The following is a 20,050-nucleotide window of genomic DNA, read 5'->3' on the forward strand; positions in this document are numbered from 1 at the left end:
AAAAGCATTTAATAAAATCATAATATAATTTGATAATATAATAAATTTTATAAAAGTTTACTTTAAATTTATCGCTGAAACTCCAGTAACCAATATGAGCAGACTACATTTTTCCACGTTTTCGTCATCCTGCTCGATATCCGTTTAAATTTAGGGAGAAAATACCTAAGTTGGCATCACCGATCGTTACTTCTCATGTCAAACGTGTGCCTGTGAAAAATTCCTGGGGTATCTCGCGCGATTTCCATCTCGGTTTGTTTAGAGTGGTGTGCCGAAGTCTTCCACTCTAGGCTAAACCGTACATACTACTAAAATACTTTAAATTCTTTTAAAATTTATGTGAAGCTAATGATATTTATTCGGAATCTTTTAGTCCTTGAAAGTATTTTAAGTAAAGCGTATATGAAGCATTTCTTAAACAATTCCCTTAATTCTTTTAACATTCTTTTCTGATTGATATAAAAGACATTAAATATTTCTCATTGATTACTCATAAAATTTATAGTGATGTCTAAAGTATTTTAAGAATAATTAATACTGTACTGTTCACTAATGAAAACCTATTGTTTGCCATGAGGTATGCAAACATCTCTTCCATTAGCAATTATAGTTCCAGTTACATCAAGTTAGCAACGCTCTAGATTACTAATAGATCTTTATATAAGGAAAATCTATAAAGACATACAGCAGAATCATCAGATGAAATATACAATCTAACTTAAAATATCGTGTAACTAAATCTTTTCTCTTTCTTCTAAACTAATTTTCGTAAGAATTTTCATACAAAATGAGTGAATTAAATGAAGATTTAACTGCAGGTATACTTCTTTACCCAATAAACTCTGCAACAAGAGTATTCGGAATTGACATTCTGCAAGTTAAAAGCCACAAGAAGAAGACTTATAGAGATAAACTGTACAATTTGTACCTTATAATACTAGAAGTATTTTTGATTTCTGTCATTTTAAACTTTTCGTTTATGCTATATTCTAAAGATGCTTTGTGCACTAGTTGGATTCTGATTTTTCCAGAGAAAAGGGAAATGTTTATTAGCGGTTTTCTAATGATTAGCATCTACGTTACTTTCCTTTTCGGAGTTTTAAAACGTAGAAAGTTGGAAATTCCAAGCGACGACAGTTCTTACCATAATGAAAAAGGTTTAATGAATGAGATAGAATCGTATTGTCTTTCTCAACTCATTTATTCTTTTACGATGATGATAGTTTTTGTAATAATGCTTGATATTTTTTTGTATCCTACATTCGGTGATATAACTTACACCGAATGTATCCTGTGCTATTTGTTGTCGACTTTTGTTCTTATATTTTTAAATAGCTGCATGGATTGTTGTGGATTACTGGTATACGCTCTTGGATTAATACTGTATAAGAGATTATATCACTTATACAATTATTTTGAAAACATTCGCATTGGATCAAAACGTGTCAAAGTCGAATTAGAAACTGTCATTATGAAGCATTCCCATATCTGGTTCTACATTCAACATATAAATGCTAAATACGAATATCTTTTTGCCGTTACCTACGGTTACCTGCTTTATATGTGTTGCCTATTAATAATCATTTGTATTTTCTTTAAACTAAACACATTTCTTTTGATTGGAGTATCCATATTTACAGTGGTACTGCTGGTTCAGTTGTTATTACTTGCAGCAGCAATGTCAAAGTTTACTTCTGCAGTAAGTATCTTTAACTATAAAATACATAGTGTTTTTATTGTTTTATCTTTTATTACTAATAAAAGTAATTCATTGTTTTCAGCTTTACAGCAACTTCATCGCTTTTAATAGATTCTCGTCTCTCAAATTTTCACTAGAATATAAATTAAAGGTATGTAGAATTACTAATCATTCTTCGAAATTTCATAAATTAAAACTTCGATATAACCCAAATGATGATTTTAGATTTTGAATTTTATGAAGAGATTTGGAAAGACTCCAATTGGATTTTCCTTTGGTAGTTGCTTTTACGCAAAGAAGAACTTTCTTCTGAAGGTATTGATTTTCTCTTTTTGCACGTTTTATCAACAGAATTTATAAATTAATACTTTTATAATGATTATCACAACAAAATAATAATCAATACTTTAAGTATATTTTTTTATGTTTAGGCGACGAGTGGACTGTATTCAATTCTTTCGCCTTTAATAGAATTAGTAAAGAGCAAGAGGAAAATTTGTGTCAGAATGGAAATGAACAATACTTACATCAATTATCACCATACAAATAGATATTGATCGAAAATATCAGACGAACGAAACGTCCAGACAATTAAACTGTGTAACCGCTAGTTGAAGACTTCCACCAAGTTTTCGTCGATGGCAAATATGTGGGGCGTCGTCTCTTACTACCGCTCCATAAATTAGTGTAACGATATTCTAATGATATGATACTGATTCACATTCTTCTATGTAATAAATTAATAAATTTTAATTATTATATTATTGTCATCCACAGCCACCTTTACTAGTTTTTCAACACTGTTGCACTTATCGAGAGTTAAGGCAGTGACTACGCGCTAAGTAAAAAAATCTCTGAATATATACCTGTACACAGGCATTACAGACTCTGGTTTCGGAGTTGATCTCTCTACTCCTTTAAGGCCTAAAGTAATTTTAATATCGCGTTTGAAAGGTAATTGTTTTATTAGATACTGTGTAAAATTTCAGATTTTTCAATAAAGGGATTGACAAAACATAAGCAATTAAATAGTTCAAAAGTCGCAATATTCTTTTTATCTTCTTTTCTTCACCCGGCATTGCAGACGCTCCTAGAGAAAAATTATTGGTTCTAGAAAGTTCAAATTTTAAATTTAAGCCTCTCTTGTTATCACTGAGGTGCTAGCGAAACTTCCAGTTTTTAGGTCAAAGTTCATGGTGTTTTCCATAGAGCTGTTTTATTTTTATCGGTTAATTGTATGCTTATAACGATAACATTTCATTGAAACGAATGATTTTTATTCAAAATATTGTCCAGAATACCGGTCCTAAAACGAATTAGTTAGAAAACAAATAAAGGACAATTTATTAAGTTTAAGAAATTTAGATTTTTACAGCTATGGTGAGAAACGTTTAAAATTTACAACAACCCTGTCGCGTCCTTTGAGGTATACTAGTGATGCGACAAAAGAGAATTTGACATTGACCTGTATCGGCACCCTCGGGATTTGGCAGCAGCATTGCATACCTACCAGGACCGTCTCAGATTCCATCCATTAGCCACTCTTAGCCACTATTTGACTAAGTGGATTGTTTTAAGATTTAAAAAATAAAGAAGATTTTATGTTAGTTTTATGTACGTTTCTTTACAAAGCCATATTTAATTATAATTTTCTTTAACAACTGATTTATTTATACCTTTCGCTGATTTTTTTTTTCAAAACATTTTCCCGAAATTGAATACATTTTAGCTTTTAGACCGATAAATTGCGAAATGGGCATGGATTTCGCCTCATCTTTGAAATAGCCTAATTTGTTTTTATTTTCTTCGGAGAATAATAGATGCTGATGGATAGTTGTTAAAATCGAATATGTTGTTAAGATTGTGTTTAAAATCAATATAGACATCATCCGTATAAATTTCTAATATTAAAGAATCGGTATCTGTATACAAAAGCCTAACCCTATCTTTATAATAATTTTTAAATATCTCGTAATATATTTGTAATTTAATAAAATAATGTAAAAGACAAAAAATTACTTCAAAATAAGTCTTACCTTAAAAACCGATAGTCAGATAAAATCATTTTTTTTTTTTATTTGTACTGTATATATTAGTACACGGAAAGTTAATCTCCACTTTTTTCTGACGTTCGGAGGCTAGAAATTCTACAGTACTCTAATCTGTTTATTTCAAAACAAATCCGAATAAAATTAGAAGATAAAAAAGGTTGTAAGGCAAACAGGTAAATTATGAGAGAGAAAAAGGGTATACTATAGATTACTCCCTATGGAATTTCGTGTGTTTAGGTATATATCTGAACTCAGGGGATCAAGACGAGTTCAACGATACTCTACTTTTGGACCGGAGACGAAAAATAAAAAAGTTATCATACTTTTTTCCGGCGATCGCGCGATGATAGGGAGTTGCGTCGCTCTCCGCTAAGTCGGCTTCGCTATCGCGATCGAGAGTCCTGTCGCTTGCCGTTAAAATTGCCTTTAGTAGACGTTTTCCCCTTTTTTTACTTTGTTCAAGAACTACCGTGAATCGATCACTAGTTTAGCACATGGCGGCGTGTGGTGGCGCCCATATGAGAGGTCATTCGGGCCGCCATGTTTGCTGCCATAAGTAACATTAACCGAAATGGCGATCGCGTGATGATCGGAAGTCGCATCGCTCTCTCCGCTCTCGTATCGCGTGTTTAACGCTCTGGGAGATGACCGTAGTCAGACGTCATGGTTTGCAGACTTTACCGCAAGATGGCAATACTAGCAGCTACAGTGCTGTCTGCATGAGAGCATTAAAAAAGTATGGTAACTTAAAAAGTGTGATAACTTTTTTATTTTTCGTCTCCGGTCCAAAAATAGGGTACCATTGAACCCGTCTCGGTCCCCTGAGTTCAAATATATAATTAAAGTCCTGAAATTCGATAGGGAGTAATCTATAGTACACCCGAAAAAAAATTTTTATTATTATTCATATTACCCGAAATGCATTTTCGCCAACAACGGCCACTTCAGTAGGGCTTTTTTCTTTTACAAAGAAACTTAGATACAAGTTATCCAACACCAGACACATCATCCATACAGTGACTACTTCTCGTACAATCTTTATATCCAATTAAGCTATCCCAGCATTCCGCCACAATCACGCCATTCTTCGAATTCATTGTGCTGGTTTGCATAATGATTGCGTAATGTTCTTTAAATTTACGTTTAATTACATTTTTTCCCCGATGTAATATTTTAATGTTATTAGTATCGATAAAACAATTATTAGCCTGACGATGTAAAGTAGTTGTCAGAACACCTGGCCTTGATATTCCTTAAAATTAATACTTCTCCAATATTTTACATCGTCAGGCTAATAATTGTTTTATCGATACTAATAACATTAAAATATTACATCGGGGAAAAAATGTAATTAAACGTAAATTTAAAGAACATTACGCAATCATTATGCAAACCAGCACAATGAATTTGAATAATGGCGTGATTGTGGCGGAATGCTGGGATAGCTTAATTGGATATAAAGATTGTACGAGAAGTAGTCACTGTATGGATGATGTCTCTGGTGTTGGATAACTTGAATCTAAGTTTCTTTGTGAAAGAAAAAAGCCCTACTGAAGAGGCCGTTGTCGGCGAAATGCATTTGGGGTAATATGAATAATAATAAAAAATTTTTCTCTCTCATAATTTACCTGTTTGCCTTACAACCTTTTTTATCTTCTAATTTTATTCGGATTTGTTTTGAAATAAACAGATTAGAGTACTGTAGAATTTCTAGCCTCCGAACGTCAGAAAAGAGTGGAGATTAACTTTCCGTGTACTAATATATACAGTACAAATAAAAAAGAATAATATGATTTTACTTAACTCTAAAACCAAAGACTATGTTACAGTAGTTTATTCAGCAATAAATTTGTTCTCTTTAATCTGAAAATGCTACACTCTTCGTTTATTATTTGGAAACTGTTTAAAGTAATGTTTAAATTATTTTTTATTTTTTGTTGGAAAACTTTAATGTTGTGAGAGGGCGCTTTCGTTTCGCGCGTTTTTTAGTTTTTCCTGAGAGCGTGGACGCCATCTTGGCTGTGGAACGGATTCGAGAGGAGTCCGGGCAGTATTATCGCAGTGTTTTGGATTGTTGTGAGTAATAAAGTCGTTTTAATAGTGCAATTATTGTGTGTGCTTGTATACAGTCTATTTTCTTCGTAAACAGAAACTCTCTAGCGCAGGATCGTTTACATATTTTTTACATTGCTTTTTATTCAATCCCACTTTTAAATTAATTTGTTTACGAACGTTTTGCATACATTTTCCATAAAAACTGTTATTCATTAATTTAAAAAAATTTTTGTCAAACTGGCTTTTACTGGCTTTTTGTTTTACATTATTAAAAAATATATATGGTTTTAAATATGCGGATTGTTTAAATCAAAGTATTCTATAGATTTTTATTAAAATTAATCCCTCCTTTAGATAATATTTTAAGTTTCTATAGTGTACAATATAACGAAATTTATCTTTTAAAGTCAGAATTAATTTTTTAATATTATTGTTAAATTTTAGATTTAAAGAAAATAAAAGCGATTTTTGATATTCAGATAAATCTTCGTATTCTATTTTTTTATGATTTACTGCGAGGGGAAAATCGTTATGACGGTTATGTAGCGAAGCAGGATATTTTAAATCAACTTCGAGTATATATCCTATTTTGGATTCTAGGGAGACATTTTTTATATTAAATTTATCAATTTCTGTTTGACGTAACCAACGAAATTCTCCATATAAGAGATATTGAACCATCCTCAATCCGTACAGATTATTGCTATCAATCATCACTATATAACTATGAGGTTTCGAATTATCATAAGTTTGAGATACGTAAGAGTTATTAGCGCGACTATAACGCTTAGATACTAACGAAAGGCCTCCGCGCACACCTGATTCAATGAAAAGGTACATGTCTAAATCGGTACAAAGCTCCAGTTCTATTTTTGCCATTTTTAATCCTGCAATAAATGTAAGATTAGGAGAAGTTAAAAAATGAAGAGGATCGAGATCGTTATATTTTAATGATAAATTTCGAAAATTTGTAAAAATATCTGCGAGTAAAATTGTATCGACAAATTGATATAATTGCAAATAATCAGAAAATTTTTTACAATTAAAAGCTTTCCACACAAGATGAGCTAAATCATAATCTTCGGAACTTATGTGGCTTCTAGTTAAATCATTATAAAAACATTTTTTGTTGGGTAAAGAATTATTATTTAATCTTGAAATATTATTAAACCAACTATATGGAAAAACACCTTTTCTTTTCAACAGATAGCTGCTTTTATTATTGGAAAAAAATTGTTTAAAGATTGGAAAGTCGTACTTTCACTGTACTAGATTATCTGTCAATTTATTTAAATCTTAAAGATGACGTTCTAATGAGTAAAACAAAATAAAAAAGTTGTCAATTTGTCGATTTGAAACCCAGAAAAAAGCATTTTTTAATAGAGCCATAAAACAATTAATGTTTATTGACTTTTGCGATAGGGGGTAACGCGAGGTGTATTAAAAAAATTTTAGCAGTAGTACTGAATTTCTACTAACTTCACATGATTGAGTCATCTTTCTTCTCCATTTGCAAACAAACCCGATGACGATCGGTGAAACGTCAGATAACTTACAGCGAGTTGAAATTTGATATGTTTATTGTTTTGTGTTTTTTCATCAAATTACGTAAAAATAAATATTGAAAAGACAATTTTGTCAATACAGAAGTAATTTATACTAGTAGATAGAAAACAAAGCGTAGAATTTAACGGAAAAATTGTAGTCTTCCTATGCGATAGAAAAAATTTATTAATTTCAAAATAAAAATGACGGGTCTGAGAGACCCAATGCGACCTAAGTAAGAGAACGATTCCTAGCAACTCACGCAGGGTTAATATATTATAATAATGTAAGGACGGATAATCAGTGGCTATCAGTCTTACCAGTTTCATATATAGGCTCTACATATCAGTCTGTAGTTATTTATAAATAATTTAATTATTAGTGTTAGTAAAGTAGTGAGTAAGTAATTAGTAGTAGTGTGGTAGTTAGTTATTATTATCACAATGATGAACCACATACATATCATCATATATCTAAGATACTGATACACATTAATTTAATTAACTATTTAACTAACTAGATAGTCTCAGTTTCTTATGAATTTTCACAATAAAATTGCCTAGCCTAGCCCACTAACCACTAAGTTAAAAACTCCACCCACTAAGTTAAAAACTCTTACTTAATAGAATTAGAGTAGAAGTTATAAAATACTAGTCTTGTCTTGAATAAAGTATTTTAAAGGATTAAATAAAATTAAATCAATCACATCTGTTATTTTTTGACTTTTCTGAAAGTAGGATCTATAGAAACAAATGGTATTGATGGTGTTGTCTCCCAACCTACTTCTTAATGAATTGAATATACATCCCGGTGCAGAGAAGGCCCTTTCTGCCTCTACGCTAATTGTTTTCAGAATTAACAAATAATCATAAATCGTTCCGTCACGTGATTCATTGACGTCACAACCGACCATAAATTAGAATTATACACCAGGACTAGGAGAGGAGAGTAGTAGTCGTTTGGGTAGCACGAATCACAAAATTCCCATAGGATAACATGTATGGGTAGCATGAATCACAAAAATTTTAAATCCCGTACGATAACATGTATGGGTAGCACGAATCACAAAACTTTTGAGTTAGTTGATAATAATTTTTCGACGTCGATATAATTTTCAGATCGCGAAATTTTTCAGATTAATTTTTGACTTACCTTGTCAAGTAAATAACACACACAATTTAAGTGTGTTAGAAATTATTTTACTTTGTCGAGTAAATAATTTTTAGATCGCGAAATTTTTGACTTACCTTGTCGAGTAAATAACACACACAATTTAAGTGTGTTAGATCACGCGTTTATAAGTTCGATATTAATTTAAGTGTTAGAAATTATTTTACTTTGTCGAGTAAATAATTTTTAGATCGCGAAATTTTTGACTTACCTTGTCAAGTAAATTATTTTACTTTGTCGAGTAAATTATTTTTAGATCGCGAAATTTTTCAGATTAAGTCGGTTGATATTAATTTTTGACTTGTCAAGTAAATAACACACACAATTTAAGTGTGTTAGATCACGCGTTTATAAATTATTTTATTAAGTTCGGTATTAATTTAAGTGTTAGAAATTATTTTACTTTGTCGAGTAAATAATTTTTAGATTGCGAAATTTTTGACTTACCTTGTCAAGTAAATAACACACACAATTTAAGTGTGTTAGATCACGCGTTTATAAGTTCGATATTAATTTAAGTGTTAGAAATTATTTTACTTTGTCGAGTAAATAATTTTTAGATCGCGAAATTTTCAGAGTAAGTTGGTTGACCTACTTTTGATATAATGTACAGATCACAAAATTGTTAAGTAAATAAATTTTCACCTTTTATAAATAATTTTTTATTTATCAAGTAAGTATGGTAGAATTTATTTTACCTAGTCAACTTGCTAAGTGGAGCGCTAAACAAATTGACTAGGTAAAATAAATTTGTATTACAAAGAAATTTAAATCGCCTCGTCCCAGCGAAGACGTCTTCGTTCCACTCGATTGAGGATGGTTTCTTATCTACAAATAAATATTATTTGAGTACATATAGTAATTGCATACAAAACAATATTCGGATTCGTTTTGTGGCTCATCTGTAAGTTTTCTAAATAAATATATTATTTTAAAATAAGCACCCATCTGTAAGTTTTATCTAGAAAACATCTTTGTAAATTATTTTACTCACCATTAGCAGGCATGATTTTTTCTCGGAGAATACATTTAAAGAGCTAAACAGGAGAATAAAAATATTTTAAACAATGGTTGTCACCGGTTTTAACTAAATAAATAAAAGTTAATTTACACAATGCTTCAAAATTATTGGTTTGAAGCCTGCCTGCGTCCCAGAGAACCTCCGGTTTCATAATGTATTACAAATACCTTTTGACATACTTACTATAAAATGTGATTGGTTGATTGTCGACATATATAAATTTTTAACATACGTTAGAATTTATTTTAATGCCAGGATCGAACATGGAAGCATACGGCTTTATTTTTACCTACGACAGCGACAGAAATTATTCTGTTTCTCCTCGGTTGTACAAGTCTCTGGACGGCTGTATAGCTGCGGTAAATAATTTTTCACTCGATATTCCCGATAATTTTCCCGTTGTTTTGCGTTATTTTAAAGTTAACGGAGATATATGGAAGGAAGATGGAAAGTTCGGTTTTGTAATTGTTGATGAAGACGGAAGAATTAACGACGTTAGTAATAAATTATATTATTCGTTCGAAGATTGTTCGGATGTTATGAGAGAAGTTTACGTTGAAAAGAATAAAAAGAATATATTAATATTTAGAGAGATAAATTGCGGATTGAAACATTATAAATTTGCTAAAGTCAGTAAAATCGATTGACATGTATTTTAAGCACCCGAGTAACTGCATAATCGCCGGACCGTCGCAATGTGGAAAGACTACGTTAGTAAGAAAAATTATTCGTTGTAAAATTTATGAAAAACAGTTAAAGAAAGTTTTATGGTGTTATTCTGTATACTTACCGTTTTTTCGAGATGAAAAAGGTATTACATTTATGTACGGCCTACCTGAATCTGTGCAAGGATGGGATTTAGTAGTAATCGATGATTTGATGCACGAACTCAGTTCAAAAACTGCGTTTCTGTTCACAACAGAGTCTCACCATTATAATGTAAGCGTGATCCTGATAATGCAAAATCTGTTTCCGAAAAATAGAATTATGAGAGATATTACTTTAAATACGCATTATTTGATTTTGTTTAAAAATAATCGAGACGAAAGTCAAGTAAGCTGTTTGGGACGTCAAGCTTTCGCAGGAAAATGTAATTTTTTTATGGACGCATATAAAAAAGCGACAGAAAAGGATTTTGGTTATTTGCTGCTGGATTTTCATCCTAAAACAGACAAGAAACTTTCGGTGCGGGATTCGTGTTTTCCGGACGAACAAGGTATTTATTGGATATACTTACCGATAAAATGAAGAACGTAAAGAAAAATTATCACATGTTGGCGCATTTAGCCAAAACTACTCCCTCTCAACGAAGAGCGATATTGAAAGAGGCTACTTCCGACCAAGTTAAAGTTTTGTGCGAAATATGCGATAATTTTCTGAGAGGAAATATACCTGCTGACGTTCATAAATTACGAAAATATAAAAAAGTAATCAGGAAATTAAGTGAAAAACGTGTTCCTTTAAATATCAAGAAAAAAATTTTGATTAATCAATCGGGTGGATTCCTTCCTCTTCTACTGGCGCCGTTATTGTCTATGGCAGGAGGATTAATCGGTAAAGTAATAGGAAAAAGAATCTAATGGCGAAGCAAATGGCTCTGGTCCCTCCCGAGTTGTTAGCAGGATATCAAATTAAACCCGAAATAAGAATTGGAAGTAATATCGAAGAATTACTCGAGAGTACCGATTTATCCGACGATAGTAAAGTTAAATTATTAAGTCAGTTGATTTCGAGATATCAGAGAACCGTCCATAAGCCGAAGGAGCCTGTCAGAGTATCCGTTGTGCCCGATGAAAAACCGCCGGAGCTACCCGAAGAAAAACCACCTACCTCCGATAACGGTGAGGATGCGTTTATTAAACAAATAACTATATCTGTACCCCAGCTATATCAAAAATACATTCCTCATTTAATCGATAAACTGAGACAAAACGACTACGGATGGAATACAAAAGGTGAATTAACAGTTAGCGGCACTCCAGTACCACGAAGCCACATAATTGATCTGTTATCTCATTTGTTTCGCAATCGAAAAACATCTATTGCGCCTATCGGTTTTAACGTGTTTTGGGAAGCTGTAAGAAAACTAAATTTTCCTAGAGAGTGGATAGGAAATAAAAGTTTGTCGACTCTACCCGAAATCGGCGAAAAGCCGCGATATCAACCGATACAAGTCGAAAGTCCCGAAGAAATTTTTTCTACAATTTCTCCGAGAGTATTTTACCAGTGGAAAAAGTCGTCGAAAAAGAGGAAGAAGAGTCCGGAATGGAGAAACTACTGAGACGGTTATATTATAACCCCAAATCTTCGGCATCGTTTGGAGGAGTGAGTAAACTAGTTAAAGCTTCTAAATTTCCGAGATCTACTGTCGAAAAATGGCTGTCTTCTCAACCTGTTTATTCGTTGCATAAACCTGTAAGGGTTAAATATTCGCGAAGAAAAACTAAAGCTTTTTATCCTAACGACCTATGGCAAGCCGATTTAATTGTGTTAAAGCAATTTTCTAGATATAATAACGGTATAAAATATTTATTAACAGTAATTGATGTATTTAGTAAATATTGTTACGTTGTGCCAATAAAGGATAAAAAACCTAAGTCTGTTGCCGAAGCGTTTCAAATTATTTTTAAACGCAATGTTCCTAAAAATATGCAAACCGATAAGGGAACCGAATTTTATAATAGATTAGTAAAAAATTTGTTTAAAAAATATAAAATTAATCACTATTCGACCCATTCGGATACTAAGGCTTCGGTGGTCGAGAGATTAAATAAAACTTTACGAAATAAAATATATAGATTAATTACTTATCGTAATTCTTATCAATATATCGATAAATTAAACGATATTGTAAAAGGATATAATAATAGTTTTCATAGAAGTATCGGGATGGCTCCATCTGAAGTTAGTCTTTTGCATTACGGTTCGATTTTTGATAGGCTGTACGGTATAAAAAGGAAAAGTAAATTTAAATTTAATATTGGTGATTTAGTTCGAATTTCGAAAATACGTAAAACATTTAGTCGCGGATATCTGCCGGGCTGGACGAAGGAAATATTTGTTATTCACGACCGATTTCTATCGCATCCTCCGACTTACGTATTAAAAGATGCGAATAACGAGATTCTAGAAGGAAGGTTTTATACCGAAGAATTACAAAAGGTAACAAAATGATGCAATCAGATTTTTTCGTGACGCTGATAAGTAATGCAAGTATGGACCTGTTTCCGGGGAATACGCAGTCGCATTTCACGGTGAAAATGAGTCCTCCTATTAATTTACACGGAAATTGGACCGTCGGTCTTGCCGAAGCTATTATTCCGAGAAACTGGTTTAATATATCTAATCATAATAATCAGTATATTGTGACGATCGAAGAAAGCGTGAAAGAAGAAGACGAGCCTTTGCCGGATAAATCATATTTGATTCCATTAATTTCTATTAAAGGCGATAAAACTGAATTGTTTGATATAATAAATTCGAACATAGTTAGTCTAACAAATTCTAATTTGGCAGAATTTATTTTCGATAAAAATAATCAAACTGTGGATATAAATATAAAAGACGAGCACGAGTTATTTATCACCGTAAAGGATTCGTCGAAATTACTTTATATGCTAAACTTACCTAACGAAGATACTGTATTAAGGGGTAATTCGACTCATAATTTTCGACTGTCGACTCAGGACTACTCTAACGAATATTTTAATTTAGTGGAGAAAAATAGAAAGAGAGAAGTAATTAAGAAAGTTTATAAAGACGAAAAAATCTTTATTCCTATCGGATTATACTCGTCTCCCGAAAAATTTCTTGGCATTTTTAAGTATATAAAACTGGCGTTGCTGCCTAATAATAAAATTATTTTAAAAGTTCCGTGGAATATTTCTGTAGAATTTGGAGATGAATTGAAAGATTTTCTCGGATTTACGGCTACAAAATTTCCACCCGGCGAATATATAAGTCGCTATCCCATCGAAATGTCGGCGGGAATTTCGGAAATTTTTATTTACTCGAATATTATTTCTTCTCATCACGTAGGAGATATAACAGCGCCGTTATTAAGAGTTATACCCGTTATGGGCACGAAAGAAGATCAGATAGTCAAAGTTTATTCCAAACCTTTGTATTTTCCTATTAGGAAAAATTTTATCGAAACAATCGAAATCGAACTGAGATCTGCGAGCGGAAAAGAGATAGTCTTTTTCGGAGGAAAAACAATATTAATTTTATCTTTTAAACAGTTATAAATACCTGTTAGTTTAATATCTAGCATTAGTTTGTCTTTAAGAAGTGCAAAATGAAGCTCGATCCAAAAGCTTGTATAAATTACTACTGTAATCAAGCAGGAGGTACGTTATGGACTCCCGATTTATATTTGAGGCAACATTTGACGGGACGAGGTTATTTTGCGGGGCCTCAAATTCAGCGAGGGTATGGATTCTTCGCCGATCTTTTTAGAAAATCAGTACCGATTCTGGGCCGAATCGGATCGTATCTGGGGCGCAAAGCATTAAATTTTGCGTCGGGTGTTGGATCGGACGTAATTGCGGGGAAATCATTTAAAGAATCGGCAAAATCGCATCTAAAGGATATTGGCTCTGAAATTAAAGATGATGTAGTTAAAAAAGTGCAAGGCGGATCGGGTATAAAACGAAAGCGACCGAAGAGACTGAAGCAGACGCAGAATAAAAGACGGAAAGTACACGATATATTTTCGGAATAAGAAAATGGACCCGAATTCCTGCCCCTGCACCAAAAGCGAGCTCGACTTATTTAGCACCGTTTCGACGCAACTGGCCATCGACAATACTACAGAAGTTATTGTTCATCCCGTAGCAACAATATCGGATAGCCGTGCCCCGATAGAATTTTACATATCCGGTTCTGGCGAAAATTATATCGACTTGCATTCGATTTATCTCCACGTTCAAGCAAAAATTATTAAAAACGACGGAACGGACGTTTCTGCCGAAGAAAAGGTCGCACCTGTTAATTATTTTTTAAATAGTTTATTTTCTCAATGCAGCGTGTTTTTAAATGATAAACAAATAATTTCGCAGACTAATTACTGCTACCGATCTATTTTAGAAGCATTATTATTTTATTCAAAAGATGCGCAGGAAACTTTTTTAACGAGCGCATTATTTTATAAAGATACTGCGCAATATATGGACTCGTTAGACGATAATAATGAAGGATTGGCTAAAAGATTTAATATTGCTAAACAAAGTAAATTAATAGATTTAATCGGAAGGCTTCATATCGATTTGTCTAATCAACCTAAATTGTTAATTAATAACGTTGATTTAAGAATTAAATTAGAAAGATCTAAAGACGATTTTGCTCTAATGTCTACCAGCAATAATTATAAAATAATTATAAAAAACGCGTCTCTAAAAATTAATAAAGTAGACGTTAGTTCGTCTGTTCAAATTGGAATAGAAAAAGCGCTGCAAACAGGCATCATAAAAATGCCGTTTCGAAGAACGGATGTAAAAGTTTTTACCCTAAGTAGCGGAATACAATCTACTAATATCTCAAACGCCGTAATCGGCCAGCTGCCTTACAGAATGACTATCGGACTAGTTTCTAATACTGCATTTAATGGAAATGTAAAATATAATCCTTTCAATTTTAAAAATTACAATTTAAATTATATATGTTTATTAAAAGACAACCAAATGTTGCCGCCTCAACCATATTCTCCGGATTATGGAGGCAACGCCTATGGAAGGAATTTTATATCATTATTCGAAGATATAGGATGTATTAATCACCATAAATATACTAACATATCTTACAAAGAGTATAAAGACGGATATACTCTCTACAGTTTCGACTTAACACAGGATCGAGCCGCCTCCGAATCACATAAGAGTATAAATCAAATAGGAAACATCTCAATCGAATTTAAGTTCGCAACGGCATTACTAGAAACTGTAAACGTTATTTGTTTACTCGAATACAATAATACTCTAGAAATCGATGCTTCGAGGACTGTTTTTGTCGATTACTAATGAACACCGTCACGCTGTGGAGGCTCGCATCCAGCGATCCGAAAATAAAAGAAACTTTTGGAGGAGTTTTTGCATCGGATGATTTACCTGTTTGCATCGCTAAGTATAAATCGTATATAATTAACTTAGACGAAAGAAATAAACCCGGAACTCACTGGATATCGGTATTCTTTGACGGAAAAATCTGTTTTTACTACGATAGTTATGGGATTAAGCCATCGAAACAGAATATAATAGATTTTATAACACGCAATTCTAAAACTTGTTGCTGGAATAATAACGTTCATCAGAGTTTATATTCGACGAATTGCGGCTATTTTTGTTTGTATTTTCTATATAAAATGAATAGAAACCAATGTTTAAACGAATTAAGTAAAACGGATAAAGTCTATAACGACGAATTTGTACAAAACTTTGTTAAACACCGTTTGTATTTAGCGCGCTCACTTACTGTAACGTATAACCAATGCTGTAATTCAATGAAAAATAATAAAAGCATTTAAAGTGTAAAAATTGTTTTGGCTCTCTTTTTACCGACACTCTGTTTTCTAAATTACATACTATTTAATAATAAATTCTTACCGACAACATGTTTTCTTGGTTGCTGTATTGCAGTAGACGGCTTGAGTATATATAGCAAACCGGGAGACGGAACCAGTTTATACCGGCTAGAACTAGGAAGTCCACAGCTCTCAACCTAGACGGAGCCCCTCGCCTGGAAAACCCTAAACTGTGTCGGCAAATTAATTTCGTAAAACTTTTGTCCTGAAAAACTAATTTCGTAAACTCTTTAACAATTTTCGATCCCGACGGAGCCTCATCGAGGAAAAATCTAACAGAGTTGTGTCACCAAACTTTAACCCTCTTAGTTAAGAGATGAATTTATAATGTAAATTTGAAAGAAATTTTTTCTTACAAATATATATAAATTACTTACGTAATATCATTCTCTTCTACACACAAAAATGATCGTTAGCTAAAACATTTTCTGTAATAAACGCTCTATATGTTTTCGTCTAAATATTCTTATATAATTTAAACTCCTTACCATTATTATTGTATTATGCATGCTTAGATCTAAGTCAAATTTTCGACTCCCGATCTTCAGAAATTTTAGGTTTTGGCAGTCTGTTTCGCATTAAATTCATTTTCTATTTAATAAATTCTTAGCTGTGTTGTATTGCAGTAGACGGTTAGAACTAGGAAGTCCGCAGTTCTCAACCCGAGCTGAGCCCCTCTCGCCCGGAAAACCCTTTAACAATTTTCGATCCCGACGGAGCCTCATCGGGAAAAAATCTAACTGGGTTGTGTCAACAAACTTTAAGCCTCTTAGTTAAAATAGAATTAAGAGATAAATTTAATTTGGAAGAAATGTTTGTCTAGTGATCATCATAAATTACTCGCGTAATATCATTCTCTTCCACGCACAATATTTTCAACTATCCTTTGAAAGCTCGCTTTCTAATAATACATATCGCCTTTTTTAAAAACATTAGACATTTTCCCTGCAAATACTCGTTCATGGCATCAAAGCCTTTCTTATTTGGAGGGTAATTTCCTTTCATTTTTGTAGCAGTTGCGAAGACCTTATTAACAAAAATAAATATCTGACATACCAGAATTTAGCCCGTGAGAAACATAGATCTTGTTTACGGAAATAACTTTAGCGTGTTCGAGAATGATAAATTGTACAAGGAAGAATATTTAATATACAACGCAATAAAAAATTAACCTAAAGGAAAATAAAATGAGTATAAATAATTGCGCAAACCGAGGAGTTTCACAGCTCCGAATTTCATCTTGACAATGGTAAGCTCAACAGTCATCTTAATAATGGTAAGCGTTTTATTATTTTTATTAAAAATAATTTTAAATAAAATGTTTAGAATAGAGATACAGTCGATCGAAACTGCGTGGAGCAGGCTATAAAAAGAGTTGAAAACATCTCAATATTCTGAAATCATAGTCCTTCCACGGAGAAAAAAAATAGCGGGCGACTTGTGGAGAGAAGTCTACAATTCGAATTTTATAGCTACGACAATTACGGCAGGAAAGACGGTTAGATAATTTATTTCTATACACACAACGCGATAAAATATTTATATTAATTTAAACAATAAGATCATTTATATACAGAATGAAGACCAGCAGAGTGAAGAGAGACATGCTGAAATTAGTAAAAAAAACTATAAAAAGTGCCGATGCCGAGCGAACAGGCGGCTACGCGGAATGGTGGGCCGAGGAGGAGATAGTGCCTCCTCGGTGGCCAGGAGATACCGGGGATACGCCAGATCCCTGGGATCACCCGGACGCGGCCCGGTTGTGGCCGAGAACCTTTCGAGCATCGGCTTCAAACCAATAATTTTGAAGCATTGTGTAAATTAACTTTTATTTATTTAGTTAAAACCGGTGACAACCATTGTTTAAAATATTTTTATTCTCCTGTTTAGCTCTTTAAATGTATTCTCCGAGAAAAAATCATGCCTGCTAATGGTGAGTAAAATAATTTACAAAGATGTTTTCTAGATAAAACTTACAGATGGGTGCTTATTTTAAAATAATATATTTATTTAGAAAACTTACAGATGAGCCACAAAACGAATCCGAATATTGTTTTGTATGCAATTACTATATGTACTCAAATAATATTTATTTGTAGATAAGAAACCATCCTCAATCGAGTGGAACGAAGACGTCTTCGCTGGGACGAGGCGATTTAAATTTCTTTGTAATACAAATTTATTTTACCTAGTCAATTTGTTTAGCGCTCCACTTAGCAAGTTGACTAGGTAAAATAAATTCTACCATATTACTTGATAAATAAAAAATTATTTATAAAAGGTGAAAATTTATTTACTTAACAATTTTGTGATCCGTACATTATATCAAAAGTAGGTCAACCAACTTACTCTGAAAATTTCGCGATCTAAAAATTATTTACTCGACAAAGTAAAATAATTTCTAACACTTAAATTAATATCGAACTTATAAACGCGTGATCTAACACACTTAAATTGTGTGTGTTATTTACTCGACAAGGTAAGTCAAAAATTTCGCGATCTAAAAATTATTTACTCGACAAAGTAAAATAATTTCTAACACTTAAATTAATATCGAACTTAATAAAATAATTTATAAACGCGTGATCTAACACACTTAAATTGTGTGTGTTATTTACTTGACAAGTCAAAAATTAATATCAACCGACTTAATCTGAAAAATTTCGCGATCTAAAAATAATTTACTCGACAAAGTAAAATAATTTACTTGACAAGGTAAGTCAAAAATTTCGCGATCTAAAAATTATTTACTCGACAAAGTAAAATAATTTCTAACACTTAAATTAATATCGAACTTATAAACGCGTGATCTAACACACTTAAATTGTGTGTGTTATTTACTCGACAAGGTAAGTCAAAAATTTCGCGATCTAAAAATTATTTACTCGACAAAGTAAAATAATTTCTAACACTTAAAATTAGTGTGTGACTTATTTACTCGACAAGGTTAAGTCAATCTGAAAAATTTCGCGATCTAAAAATTATTTACTCGACAAAGTGAAATAATTTCTAACACTTAAATTAATATCGAAACTTAATAAAATAATTTATAAACGCGTGATCTAACACACTTAAATTGTGTGTGTTATTTACTTGACAAGGTTCAAAAATTAATATCAACCGACTTAATCTGAAAAATTTTGCGATCTAAAAATAATTTACTCGACAAAGTAAAATAATTTACTCGACAAGGTAAGTCAAAAATTTCGCGAATCTAAAAATTATTTACTCGACAAAGTAAAATAATCTCTAACACTTAAATTAATATCGAACTTATAAACGCGTGATCTAACACACTTAAATTGTGTGTGTTATTTACTCGACAAGGTAAGTCAAAAATTTCGCGATCTAAAAATTATTTACTCGACAAAGTAAAATAATTTCTAACACTTAAATTAATATCGTGCTGTGTTATTTACTTGACAAGGTAAGTCAAAAATTAATCTGAAAAATTTTCGCGATCTAAAAATTATATCGACGTCGAAAAATTATTATCAACTAACTCAAAAATTTTGTGATTAGTGCTACTCATACATGTTATCGTACGGGAAAATTTTGTGATTCGTGCTACCCATACATGTTATCGTACGAGAAAGTTTTGTGATTCGTGCTACCCATACATGTTATCGTACGGGATTTAAAATTTTTGTGATTCGTGCTACCCATACATGTTATCCTATGGGAATTTTGTGATTCGTGCTACCCAAACGACTACTACTGAGGAGTTACTTATTTTATTTAGCGCGAAGACACTTTATTTAGCGAGAGCGGAAAGTCAACTGGCAATTAGATCAGCAGAGGTAAAAGGGCGGACGGTGCTGTGTAACAGATGGGGTGTAGCACGTGCAGCACTGAACGGCAACGTAGACTTTTGCGCCATTATTTTAGAAAGTTAATTAAGTATTTGCGGTCCGCAGCGCTGGATCCAGGTG

The 20,050-nt window shown here is 32.4% G+C and overlaps 2 long non-coding RNA genes across 2 annotated transcripts; one reads left to right on the top strand and one right to left on the bottom strand.

Moving 5' to 3' along the window:
- Window positions 1-9,166: 9,166 nt before the first annotated feature.
- Window positions 9,167-18,037, bottom strand: LOC136974935 (uncharacterized). Its single transcript, XR_010880721.1, has 3 exons — window positions 17,930-18,037; window positions 9,515-9,660; window positions 9,167-9,348 (listed from the first exon to the last, which is right to left on the bottom strand). It is a non-coding gene; the product is annotated as an uncharacterized lncRNA (long non-coding RNA).
- Window positions 17,738-18,379, top strand: LOC136974934 (uncharacterized). Its single transcript, XR_010880720.1, has 3 exons — window positions 17,738-17,934; window positions 18,009-18,051; window positions 18,218-18,379. It is a non-coding gene; the product is annotated as an uncharacterized lncRNA (long non-coding RNA).
- Window positions 18,380-20,050: the final 1,671 nt, after the last annotated feature.

This window comes from Centruroides vittatus, unplaced genomic scaffold (genome assembly GCF_030686945.1).
Source record: "Centruroides vittatus isolate TY-2023 unplaced genomic scaffold, ASM3068694v2 contig_359, whole genome shotgun sequence".
Classification (NCBI taxonomy): domain Eukaryota; kingdom Metazoa; phylum Arthropoda; class Arachnida; order Scorpiones; family Buthidae; genus Centruroides; species Centruroides vittatus.